Below are 13,136 nucleotides of genomic sequence, written 5' to 3'. Positions count from 1 at the left end.
TCTGGACCTATAATTGAATATAGTGTTACAGTATATTGAAAGAGGCTTAATTCGCTTTGAATTATCTGAAGGGTATGTTTAACATAGGATACAAAATGAGACAAGCACATCTGTTTTATTTCTATCATTATTTTTGCCGTTAATTCAGTACACACACCTTACACTGTGTAACGTTGTCTTTCAAAAATAAAACATAATAAATGTCTTTCACCTTTCCTTAAAGCTAAACTGAAATTTGAAACCGTCTCAGTGGTCGTGGAAAAATAAACTATAATGATTCTGCCCTCCAAAAGAGGATGAAATCGCCTTCTGTGGAAACAGTGTCTCAGCTTCAAACCTTTGTTTTCCCATGGCAACGGATGACTGACACCTTCTCTGGTGGTGCGGTACTGACTCTTTCTTTAACAAGCCCACATAGGCTACAATCACACCGCAAGCTCACCTCTGATTTATTGCAGATTTTAGTTTTTTGTTTGGCTGTTCAAATTATTTTAAAATGTGGGCAATATCAGATTAATGTGTGAACTGGTCACGGTTCTCACCCGCATGCGCAAAAAACTATAACAAAGATACATGCAGTACACTGTCATACCTAAGTAAACCTAGATGCCTCTGAAATCAGCTTTATGATTTCATTTATAAGTCGATGTGCAGTGGAAGTCCACGAATTCATGAGCAGACGATAATGACGATGAGGAGAAAGAGATATTTCTGAATATACTTAATAATAAAAGGATACAATACTACATTTTTTTCTGAGACTGTAAGATATGTGATTTATATTGTTTTACATTGTTAATTACTGGAAACACAGACAATAAAATGCACAAGTGTAACTATAAGATTCCCCATTGACATTCATTCCCAGCAATTACATTATTGTTTCTTCTCATCTGCCCAAGTGGCTTTCTTCCATTAGAGCACCTACTCTCTTGAGCGTCACTACAGCCAAAAGAAAGGAAGAAAAAAGAGACAAAAGCAGCATTTGTTGGGGATTCTCACTGAAGGTGAGCAAATCAGGATCCCAACAGTGTATGTTGGAAAGATCATAACACATCTCTCCATGCACAAATGCCAAATATAACACGCTGCAGACATTTCACAGACATTTCACATGTCATGCTTGCTAACAAAACCTACAGGGACTCTTCTCCTGGTCGGGTATTTTTGTGTGACACTTCTTTGGATTGTTTATGATTGCTGTCACACAGCTACATGGGTTACGTATTTACTTCTAACAATGCATTTCCCTCCTGAGTTGATACGACTAAACCATATGGAACGATGAATAAGTTCACATGTAGCCTATTTTGTATATTGTGAAGGCGGGCTGTGCTGTATGTAATCAAGGAAAACAAAAATCTAAGAAATGTGTGAAACATTGAAAAACATAAGAAATGCTTTGAAATAATTTGTATTCAGTTTGATGAGAGGTCATGCGAAATACTGAATCGTGTGGGGTATAAAAGTACATTTATTAAGGTACAGTGACATTTTATTATTCATTTTATTTTTATTTTATATTTGATGGTCAGAAACTAACAGAATGCTGTAAATCACATTGTCAACGAACACTATCATGCTGGTAATCTTAAACCAAAAACATGAGTAGAAAAATATATGGATGATTCAGACTATCATGGCCTCACACTGTACATCACACTCATTCATTACTGTGTGAATCATTCAATGATATCAAACCACAAGGGTCATTCTGGCTTTGTGTAAACTGTTTTAATGGGAAAATGTGTAAATGAACTAGTGATTATGTTAAGTGGGATAATACAAACACTCTGACAACAGCTAGGTTCAAGGGTCAAACTATGTCCTCTGCATGATAATCCACAGTTCTGCAAAGTAGGCTAAACCATTATTGCGAGTGCCTTAGAAACTCCCTGTAATATACAACGTCTGCATCCTCTGGCTCTTCATGCGAATGTAAAACCAGAGGTTTGATTGTCCCTCCATTTTCAAGACTGGTGGGAGTTACAGCTCTTTCTTAACTGCACTGGAATCCCTTTTACTCACCTTATTTGCAACTTGCTTAGCCAATCCTCTTTTGTCTCTAGTGGCACCTTAAAAAAGGTAGTAGATCAGTCCCTAGTCACTCACTCTAGTTTCTTTGCAACTAAGTAATGTGCCATTACACCCACATTTGTTTAAATATTAAAAGCCTGCAGGGATTTTTCATTCAATTTTTCCAATTGGACCCAAATCAAGGACACGTAAGCCCCTGTGTATTGGGCATGCAATTTTGTATCTGTGTTACCATTTTAGTGGCACTAAAGAGAATTCATATCACAAAACAAAAGTAACACTATATTAATCATATGGTTTAGTGTAGTTATATGTCAAACAATTGATACATATGTTTACATTTTAAAGAAATGTACGAACCCTTGGCCAGAGTTACTACATTTGACTCTTTGTGTTTTAATTGAGAATGCGAATCATGACTGAATCAGGCTACCTGACATTACAGGGTGTTAAGAAAGAAACAGTGGCAAAAATTAAGTTCACTCTCTCTGTGTCTGTGTAAAAGGTTTAAAAAAAAAAAGATTAGGAGAGTATTTCATGTCTGCATAGTCCATGTAAGATTCTCAAGTTCAATGCAATTATTTCCATGAAAGAAATGAACCAGTAAAAGAAGGCTTGACTAAGAGGAATTGCGCGAGGAAGACCATTCTGAGCTCACAAAATGAAGTTTCACACAGGCTAGTTGAGTGAAATTAGAGGTCATTAAGAACAGATCACGCATTCTTTTGTGCAGTACTGTGAAGTCACTATGAAAGACTGGTAACAATTAGATAATTCAACCTGATAAAATAATGGCTTTGAGAATGTTGTATGTCCAGGTAGTGGTGACTGATGGCATTCAGGGTTTCTATGATTATATGCAGTTGATTTAAACCAGCTCCGATCACGTTGTTGGATTGTGGTCATTGACTGAAACATAAAGAGTGTCAGGCTGCATCCACAATGCATCCCGATAACGAGTTTTCACTTTTTTTTGTGAGAATGTCTTGCTTGGCCCCACTAAGGCAATGACATTTTTTCAGATAACCATTAAGTACATATCACTTTAAGCAGTTGAGCAAAGTTTAAAATGATATAATCTCAACTTGAGTTCTTGAACTAAATAGCACACTTAATCACCACTCTGCTTCTGCGTAACTAATGGGCCTTTATGTGATTTCAAGGCCTTTTACCTGATGGAACAGACTGTACTGAGACTTTCAGTTAGCAGCTACAGCTTGCCAACTCATGAAGAGTGAACTGCTGTCTGCTGGCCAAAATGCATGTTTGGCCAGGGAATTATTATTGAGAGTAATTGACCTTGGATAACATTCAGCTATCCGGTCTTTAGGGTTTTAATACTTGGAAACACGTCAATACATGGGTGTGTGCTGCTTACTGACACAATAGATTTACGAATCATCCAAATCTCTCAAGAAATGAAGAAAAAATAAAAGGCAATATGGATGTTGCAAGACAGAAGGATGGGCTTCAATTTCAGAGCTTAACAATCTATATGAGACAGTGTTCACCAAAATATTTATCAAAAGTGTCATTTTTTGCTTATTTAACTAACTTTAAGATATAATAAAATACAATACATAGATTGTGTAATATTGGTTTACGGTACAAACAAACTGTAAAATGAAGATATAATAAAAATCTGTTTGAGTGAGAGGTCAGGGAACGGACAAAGACCAGCTAACATTTTGAAACTTCATGATGTGAGAAGACAAAACTACACCTTCTTACTGAGTTTATTAATACACATAAAGGCACATTTAACAATGACAGTTCGACAGCCTGAGCAACACGTATTTGTTGACTTCCACTGTACAAAAACAATTTGTACCTATCTTCATGAGATAAGTCATTCTTCTTTAACTGTGTAGTGGTTTCTGAATCCCATCACCAAATGATTAACTCAAGAGTTTAACAAAAATTCAAGCTCAGTGATGCAATGTACTGTATTTTTAATGAGTTTTTGATGTGTAGAACAATTCTCTCAAGGTCTTCAGGCTTTGTGAAATTAATTATTTATTTTTTAGAGTCTCTAAAAATCCAATAATAACAATTATTTTTGTTGTCTTGATTAATTGTATTGTTTTTGTTTTGTAACATTAAGTATCTGTAAAGTTGTTACATAAAGCTGCTGACCTATGATCATTATTATTGTAATGCATCATTTTGCCACCTTCACATTTTTCCTACGGGATAGCACGTTAAAAAAAATCGTAATAATCAACACAAAAACGATGGTAAAGTGAACCACCCCATTAGTGCCAGTCGTAATTGAGGCTGCACTGTGTTATTTTCATATTGCATACAAAATAGAAAACGTGTTAGTACCCTTGAAGTAATTCTGAGCGTAATGAATCAATTATTCTTGAACAGTTGAAAAGTGCTCCTTTGATATCTGGCCTAATTACTATGAATAATTACCATGATTAATAAAGGTGACCTTTCTGTTGCTCTGATAATAACGCTTATTCTAAAAAAGAACAACTGCACTCACCCATTAATTTGACTTCACACTACTTGGAAATCCATTTCTTACCGGCTCAAACAATGGGATCTCTAATTCTGAGTGTGGTTAATTAAGACCAAATTTCAATTAATGGCCCAACAGTCTTGAATGACCTGAGGGTAGTCATTGTGTAAAGCTTAGCTTGGATATTATTACATCTTACATCTTTTAGCCTAGGAATGTAATGCTTTTTGAAAGGAGTCAGAGAGACCCAGCAATGTCTGTCTAATGGTCAGAGGATGTAAAACATATCATAAAATGAATACAATTCTGATTAATACACATTTTTTTCCCCACATAATCCAGAATATGGTTCATAAGTACTTGGCATATTGACCCCGTGAACTCCTGTAAACACATTAGTCGACAATATGTCCACATAATTACACCATTTAAAGCATATATCTACTATACCACTACATTTAGAGGGCTCTTATCATATATCCAATGTTATGTTTGATATTGTCTTCAACCTCTATGTTCTGCAGTTTGTTCCAGCTACAGCAGCATTGACATATCTCGAAGATGTCAACGGGGGAAAGATTTTGTAACAACCTTACTCAAGTGAACCACTTCAACTGCAAGTTGAAGGAGTAAACTGCTCCTCACCACTGGAGTACTCAGGTACTGCGGGGAAAATATGGTTTCAAATTGCAGTTCATTTTCTCAAACCACTTCAGTGCACATGAACAACATGACCGAGAGGGAAAATGAGACATCGCTCTAGTTCCGTCAGTCCACCACTTTGGTCCAGACCGAAATACCTCAACAACCATTGGATGGACTGTCCCGACCATTTGTACAGACATTCGAGGTCCACAGAGGATGAATCACACTGACTGTAGTGATCAGATGACTTTTCCTTAGTACCACTTATAGGCTAACATTTTTGTTTTTAAGTGAAATATTTCAACATCTATTGAATGGATAGCCGTGAAATTTGTCACAGACATTCATGGTCCCCACAGACGGAGTGAACATTTGGTCGTCATAGGAAGGGGAGACGCAATGTATTTTAAATGTGGGGATGATGGCGCACATTTCACTCCTGTAAGGCATTCAATGTGCTGTACTCAGTTGTTCAGAAATAAAAAAAATGACAGAAATGGTTGTGTCAAGAAGGAAAAAAAGAGCTGGAGCGAGAGAAATTCAAACCCTTTTCTCATCTTGCACAAGTGTCCAATCATGGAGTGAAGTACGTGTGAATGTCGCAAATTTACAGAAATAGTCGGACAAAGCCACCCCTAGTCCGACATCAGAAAAGAGTTCGGGGAGGTGGTTTTCCAGAGCTATTTGACCATCAGACAACTGGCAATTTATTATTATTGTAACATTAATATAATTCAATGCAGACAAATACACTACTCTTCAATCTCTCGTTATTCATGTCAAATTCTCAGTAACATTGTTACTGAGAATTTACTGGTCACATTCAAGGCTGACCAGTAAATTGTGCTGGACTAGCAGCTAACCACATCTCTGACCTTGTCAGCCGTTTTTAATCCAGATCCTCTTACAGACAAGGTTAGTGTTTCACATTCCAGGTTGAAGACAAAGGCGTCACATTTCATCCATCGTTCTATTAAATGTGTTACCGTACTTGAGCCGAACATGAACGTATTTGATTTTGACATTGGGTAATGTGAACACATTCTCTCAAATACTGAGAACAGTAGTCCAGAAATCATTAATACATTTAAGAAGTCACATGTCATGTGACATCTTTGTAGTCCGACAAAAAGCACATCTGATGTTTATCTTTTGAGATTGCTGTCAACTTAACACACCCAACACAGGATATGTGCTGTGCCAGGTCACATGTAGCATGTGTGCAGAATACTATAGCGGTCATACAATATACATCAGATGCTCAGATTGTAATATGCTTTTCCATCCTGTATCTCCTTTGCTCTGTCAAACCCATCAATCACTCCTTTTTTTCTGCTTCTTTCCATTTGTAATGAAAAATTGCAATGAAAGCTAAAATATATTCTGTGCACAATTATGAACAAATAGAAATGAGAAACAATTTATAGTAAAACACCCTTAACACATTTTCTATACTGTTTACTATCATATGAAAAATTATTTTTGTATTTATGATGCTTAGCTGTATAATACAGAAAAAGTCAATGAAATGTTTGATTTCAAAGTTTGATTTCACCGTTACTCCAATTATGGCCTCCATATACAAATTATATATAGCACGTATGTTTTATTATATAGCCAAACATTTCATCACAGGCCCCCAGTATATGTTAGCAGTATGTGCACTGTGTAGCAAAACAGTCCCCGGTAATTTACATCTCATTGTTATTCACAATTTAAAGCCAGCACTTCTCTAAACAAAACAAGTCATGCAGTTATTGCAAGTATTTGTTGTGATGTACTTTTCTGCAATATTCATTACCTGCACAAGATACAGAATTTATATGTGTGTGTGCGTGTATGTCTTCAGCCTGTTGTGATAATATTGTTTTCTGTTCTGTTTGCTACCCTGAACTAGCTGCAAAAGTGGACAAACAATCCTAATACAGGTTTTGGTTCTGTTGCTCCTCTCTAAACCAAAAATCATTAACATTATCTATACTGTATATAAAAAAGTAAGGCTCTATTTCATTTTAAATTTAAGATTACCATGGACAATTTTCTTTGCAATAAATTATTTTCATGTAATTAATATTCTGTGTATGGTGGTATTATAGAGATAGTATCCCATTTTACAAACTATACTAATTTATCCAAAATATGTTGCCAGTGTGACAATTCTACCCCTGCTATTGTATTCCTCATTAGTTTTTGTTCAGTATTACGTAAAAGATATGCATGAAATAAAATGGCAAGTGGGAATGACTACTGGCACACAATTGTGAGCTTTCTCTTTACTGGCTGTCTGACTTTCTCTCTCCCTTTGGACACATATTTATGCTTCAGCCAAAGAACAGTGTTTTCTTAATATCTATCCAAACTGTCTGTTATGAATTCCATTGCGAAATATGTTTTTGTGGGAACTGGACAAGTTTGTGGGACAGGACAGTCCATGGGTTGTATTTCTGAAAAACTCCAATCACCAAATTCCCTACTGTGAGATTCTTTTTTTTGGAGGGGTGGATTCAACTTATAACAATTTCAAAACACCCAGCAGTAATGCTAAAGGGAGAAAAGCTTCATTATGTAAATATATTTTTAAATGGGTAGAATTGCTGCAAGACAGTTATAAAAAAAAAAAAAAAACAGATAATAAATACGTCCTACTTAACTACGTAAACGTTATGGCTAACTGCATATTTTAATTTTCTGAGAAACACATGCTGTACTCTATCATGTAATCATTTTCTGCACATGAGAACGTCCTGACTAAATACTATTGCCCGATTCATTTAAACATTCAGAAACATCTGCTTTCAATCATATCCGTGGTGATGTTGATGAATCCCAATCGTTCATTAATGGAAAGGATGATACCAGGACCTTAATTACTATGAATTAACATATCCTAATGACACTGCATGAGAAACGTCACATTAGTCAGTGGACAACACCCACATTTACAATCAAGAGGACCACAGTGGCATTGGTGAAAGTAACAAAGAGCTTCAGCTTCATCCTTCAGGGGATAGAGGCATTACTGCCTCACAAAAGAATAACCGATGACAGGAGATCTCAGAGGAGGTGAACTCGCATTATATCCTTTCAGAATACCAAGCAAAAAGATTACCTTGACTTTTCAACAAAATGTAATGCAGCAATGCAGAGGACCGTTAAAGGCCACAGGAGAAGACACCAGTTTGTTCTCCCAAATTGATACTGGGCATGTTTAAGTCGCTGGCGCAGTTCCAAGTGGGAACAATGACATCATACCCGCCACTGAAACTCTTCACCAGCCGATGGACTCGAGGGAACAAATCAGATCAGACTGTGGACCGAGAGGAAGGAAAGTCAGTCTCCCCATGATCTCACTTCCCTTCAAGTCCAAATCTTTAGGATTTGATACTTTTGGGAATAACATTTAAAAAGTCCATGATTGCAGAATAAATAAAACCGAAATGGGCATTTACAATATATGGCTACTTTTTTTCAAAACTTTGTACTAAATCCAGAAAAAAAAGCATACATGGAATTAGAACATAAAAGCTCACATGATCTGTTAAGTTTGCACATATTTTACTCATGCTCCAAGTTGGATGTAAATTACAGTCAGCCATCACAACACATTGGTCCACAGCAACAGTCGATGACAGGCCACTGCCACTCACATTTTTCTTCAGCTTAATCTTTTCTTCTTCACAAATATGGTGTTATCTTGCTTGTGTGACTGACTTTGTTTCTAACATAGCATTCAGGTGCCCAGCATAAAAGGATTTATATTCTTCCTCTTTGCTATTCATAATAAGTCTGCAGAATAGTGAGTTGGAACGAGCTATCTGAGGAAAAAGCAGTGGAATAGGGGCACCATTTAAAGTCCACCTCCCCAGGGTAAATGGTAACCAAAGCGTTGAATTCAAGTATTATATTTAAAGAAAAAAAGACATTGTATTACACCTTCATAAAATCAAATTACCTATGCAATATCTACCATGAGACCATAGAAATGTGTCAGTTATCAGAGATTTTTTTAAATCATTTGACTCTGATCTCTTCAATAAATGTGGTTGTATTCAGCCATTGAGGTGAACCTTGCATATCAATGAAAATGCTTTATGGCAACATTGCATTTGTGCAGCAATGTGATTAAGATCCTTGATTTCAAAAGGGCATTACATTTACTGGATTAGCCACGAATAGATATTCCCATCTGTTAATTGGAATTTTTATAAAATGTATAATATCAAATCAATAGCCTTCTACATCTGCACCATAGTCTTAAACTGATACATTGTTTTTACCTAATGATATTAGGATAACTGGTGGTACTGAAAGATCACTGATCTCTACACAGTGTGTACACACCACAACTGTCTGTTACAGTTAAATCAGTTCCTATGTCAATGCACATATCACTGGCAGCCTTCACCTTTCAGGACTGCAGATGAAAATGAGCTTTTAGCTACATCTGGTGCAATGCATATGTTGTGCATAGCCCATGCTGAATTAACGTTAAAATCACAATTTACGTGGATAATGTGACATAAATCACAGAGGATTGTATGTATATTACCTACAAACACTGTACCTCTATTACCTATCTACCTCTATTAAAGCATCTCTCTAGTGCAATTTAGCTGGAGATTATCATTGCACTCCACTCCTTGTTATTGATGTTTTATCAACATCAATACGACCAGATTTAAAGCTTAGATCACTTGAGTTAACTCTCAAAAAAGCACGTTTTACTGTACTCACTTAGTGTCTTTATTGGCATTTCAAAACTGTACATTTTAATGGATAAAAAGAAAGCTATTCGAATTTGCCTTCAGAGTGCTTATAAATATTGTTTTCCTAAAATGCAAAGGTAGTATTACATTAACTGTTTGCATGAAAAATACATATACATAGAGTAGATACTGATTAAATGGTAGGTCAGTTCATGCATGATTGTTCATCAATCAAAATCAAATTCACTTAAAACTCTGAGGGGAGCAAACAGATGAGTGAATATATGAATACCAAAGGCCTTGATCTCCAGACAATATCACTCTACTTTGATGACAGTGCAATTTCAACCAATGACATTGTGTGCAACGATACTGTACGAAGCAACCAGGTGGTAAAATCCATTCTCACCCCATACATGATGCATATCACACTGAAGCTGACAGCATCAATACAAAGGGCTCGTAATTAAAGCCCTCTGTTGTAGGAGGAACGGGAGGCAAGTTTCACACAGTCCATCAATCACACAATGGCAGCTCATTTAAAACATCTTTAAATTTAAAGTTGCACCAGCTCCTGCCTTTCACAAAGAGCAATTGTTTTCTGACAGCTGAGAGAATCTCTGCTGAAATCTCTGGGAGAAAGGTTGAGTGCAGAAGACTTTTATGTAGAAAGCTGCATTCTCTGTTCTCAAAGAAATAACTCTGCCTGTACTTGATGCTTTGTGATAGCAGCAGATAGGGGGGGAGGGGGGGGGTCCACGTATTTGCCTTGGATAATGGGCTTTCAGACACATTGGTACACAGCCAGCTAGCCAAAACAGAGAAATTTCAGAATTCAGCATCTGTTGTATTAGGAAGTGCTTGATAGTGTCCAAATGTACCATCTGGCTCTGTAAATAAAGGATGAGTGGATACTGATTCCAGTTTTCTCTGCAGATTTGTAAATTAGCTGAAAGATAATTTCTATCCAATAAAGAGCAATGAAGGAGTGTTATCACATACCAATTTTGCCAAACACTCTACACCTGAGTAAAGAAGATAGTACTACTAGTAAACAAAGGCACCATTCCATGTTATTGTTGCTCAATGTATTTACGATTCCTGGCCTTTGATAATCTGGGGTTCTAAAGCATTAATTCAAAATATAAGAAATTAGGTTACATGGCTCATTATTAACGCTTGCCCGAGGCAAGTAAACTCTGTGTTCGGGCAAGTGGAATGCCTCATGCTGTTGTCCGATCTGGCAAGTAAATGTAATCTTTATCAGGGGCCGATATTTGTAAAAAAAATGCAATCAGGAGATTGACATTAATGCTTTCTAGTCGCTGATCCCTGATAATGCTACATTTTGTACAACATATCCATTGAAATCGGTAAATAGAGCTAGTTAACATTAGCTGTAAGCATCCAATTGGCAGCACTGTTCTGCTTGGCTAAAAACGGAACTAACAGCATGGTAACATTTGGAACAACTTACTTAATTAGACACGTAGACCTATTCTATTGTAATTCATTCTCATCATGCTGCTCAGAGTAATCACAGTGACCGACTCTTCTGCCCTCGCACAGTTGTGCTTATGACGTTGCTAACAGCTAATGTACAGAGGTCCCATTCAGTTGCATTATGATGCGTTCAAGCTCCAAACAGTAAAAATGTGTATTGTGCGAAGGTATATTACAATGTTATCACAATGTGTGCAAATGTAATCTTGTAAAATTTAGTTTTAGCGAGAAATGCAATAATACATTTTAATAATGTAGAATAAATGCAGTTGTAGAAGAGGATGTTTTCACAGCGATACTAGAGAAGGAATTATGACCTGTTTAACTTCCTTACACTAGCTGTAAGCTGCTTACAATACATCAATAAAACTACTAATGCCCCCAAAAAATATTCAATCAAAGAAAATATTTAAATATATGTATATAATAATTAATTTTTTATCATTTGAATTGTGTTTTTATGCAAATATAAACCACTACATATGTCAACAACAAAGTAAAAAGATACCATTTAGAATTGTTGACCTTCCTTTATCCAATTGTCCAAATCTCTGTTGTTGAATGTATTTATCTTTTAATAGGCCTACATTTTTAATTTCGGACAAGTAAGCTTAGCTATCGGGCGAGTAAAACATCTCAGCTACTTGCCCAAGTACAACTGACTTAAAAAGCCTAATGTCAAGCCCTGGGTAACATAAAGTAACTAATCGAGTATAACTGAAAATGTCAGGGATAACGATTCATTATTCCTTTTTAAAGAAGCTCTTTAAACATAAAATCAATAAATCACAAGAGCAGTATACATGGAGATTCACACCCTGGTATACAGTAATCATTGTAGAGCCAGGCCAATGTTGTCATTTCTCACATGAAGAACTGCTGTCATTAAAGCCTGATGCCGTCTACCCTGAATTTATATTCCACAGAGCAACCGTTAAACCCCCATAGCAGAGGAAGAAATACTGCATGTTTCAGAGAAAGGACAAATCACTGAAATGCATTAGTAAAAGCTTTTTGCTTCATTTTATCTTTATGTTGTTGCTAGCGATGCAGAGAAGCTACATGATCCAAATAGCAGGTACTGTAATAAACTGGCTCCCTCAAGGCAGGCAATGATTGGTAATTCCAGTGACACGGTCAACACCAGTGCAGGAGTTGTCCTCCAATACATTCTGTTCCTTTCTCTGTCTCTTAGTACATGAGTGGATTACTAAATTACAGATATATTTCTAAATGAGTCAAATATACAATATACATACAGCACTGGGGAAAGAAACTATTCTTGATTTAATAACTCTCCGGATGGGGTTAATGACAGATTATTGAATCTGAGTGTAATCACCTAGCTTGGTCATCAATACTGTAAATGTTGATGGAGTTGAGATACTGGCGGTATGTGAAAGGTACTGATTTTATTTATTTATTTTTTTTTCCATATTGTTCTCCCAAAACAATATACTACGATATTTTGTGTGTTTTGAGTAGGTCAAAAGTAATTTTACTATAAAAGTCAAAATCTAGTTACAAAATTTCAAAAAGCATGTTTCTTACAATTCCTGCTATTATAAAATTGGAACGGTTTCCAATTCAGAGCCGGTCCTCTGTACATAAACGTATGGTCTGATGTTGGCGCCAGCATAAGAAGCAGCAGGCGACACAATAAAATAACATCTAAATCATTTAAAGAGAACACTGATTTGCGATTGCCCCCGAGGTGGATAAGACAGGGCTATGATAGTTTAAGACTTGCTGAATGATGGCATGAAACAGGAGGG

General features: G+C 36.3%; 1 protein-coding gene across 2 annotated transcripts in view; it reads right to left on the bottom strand.

The window, feature by feature from the left end:
* Positions 1 to 13,136, bottom strand: part of LOC116383129 (glypican-6-like) — a 123,203-nt gene that overhangs the window by 59,129 nt on the left and 50,938 nt on the right. The gene's annotated exons all lie outside the window — the stretch shown is intronic.

This window comes from Anarrhichthys ocellatus, unplaced genomic scaffold (genome assembly GCF_004355925.1).
Source record: "Anarrhichthys ocellatus isolate YVR2014 unplaced genomic scaffold, GSC_Weel_1.0 scaffold6, whole genome shotgun sequence".
Lineage (NCBI taxonomy): Eukaryota > Metazoa > Chordata > Actinopteri > Perciformes > Anarhichadidae > Anarrhichthys > Anarrhichthys ocellatus.
The sequence above is the reverse complement of the archived record's forward strand: the minus strand, read 5'-3'. Positions and strand labels throughout refer to the sequence as shown.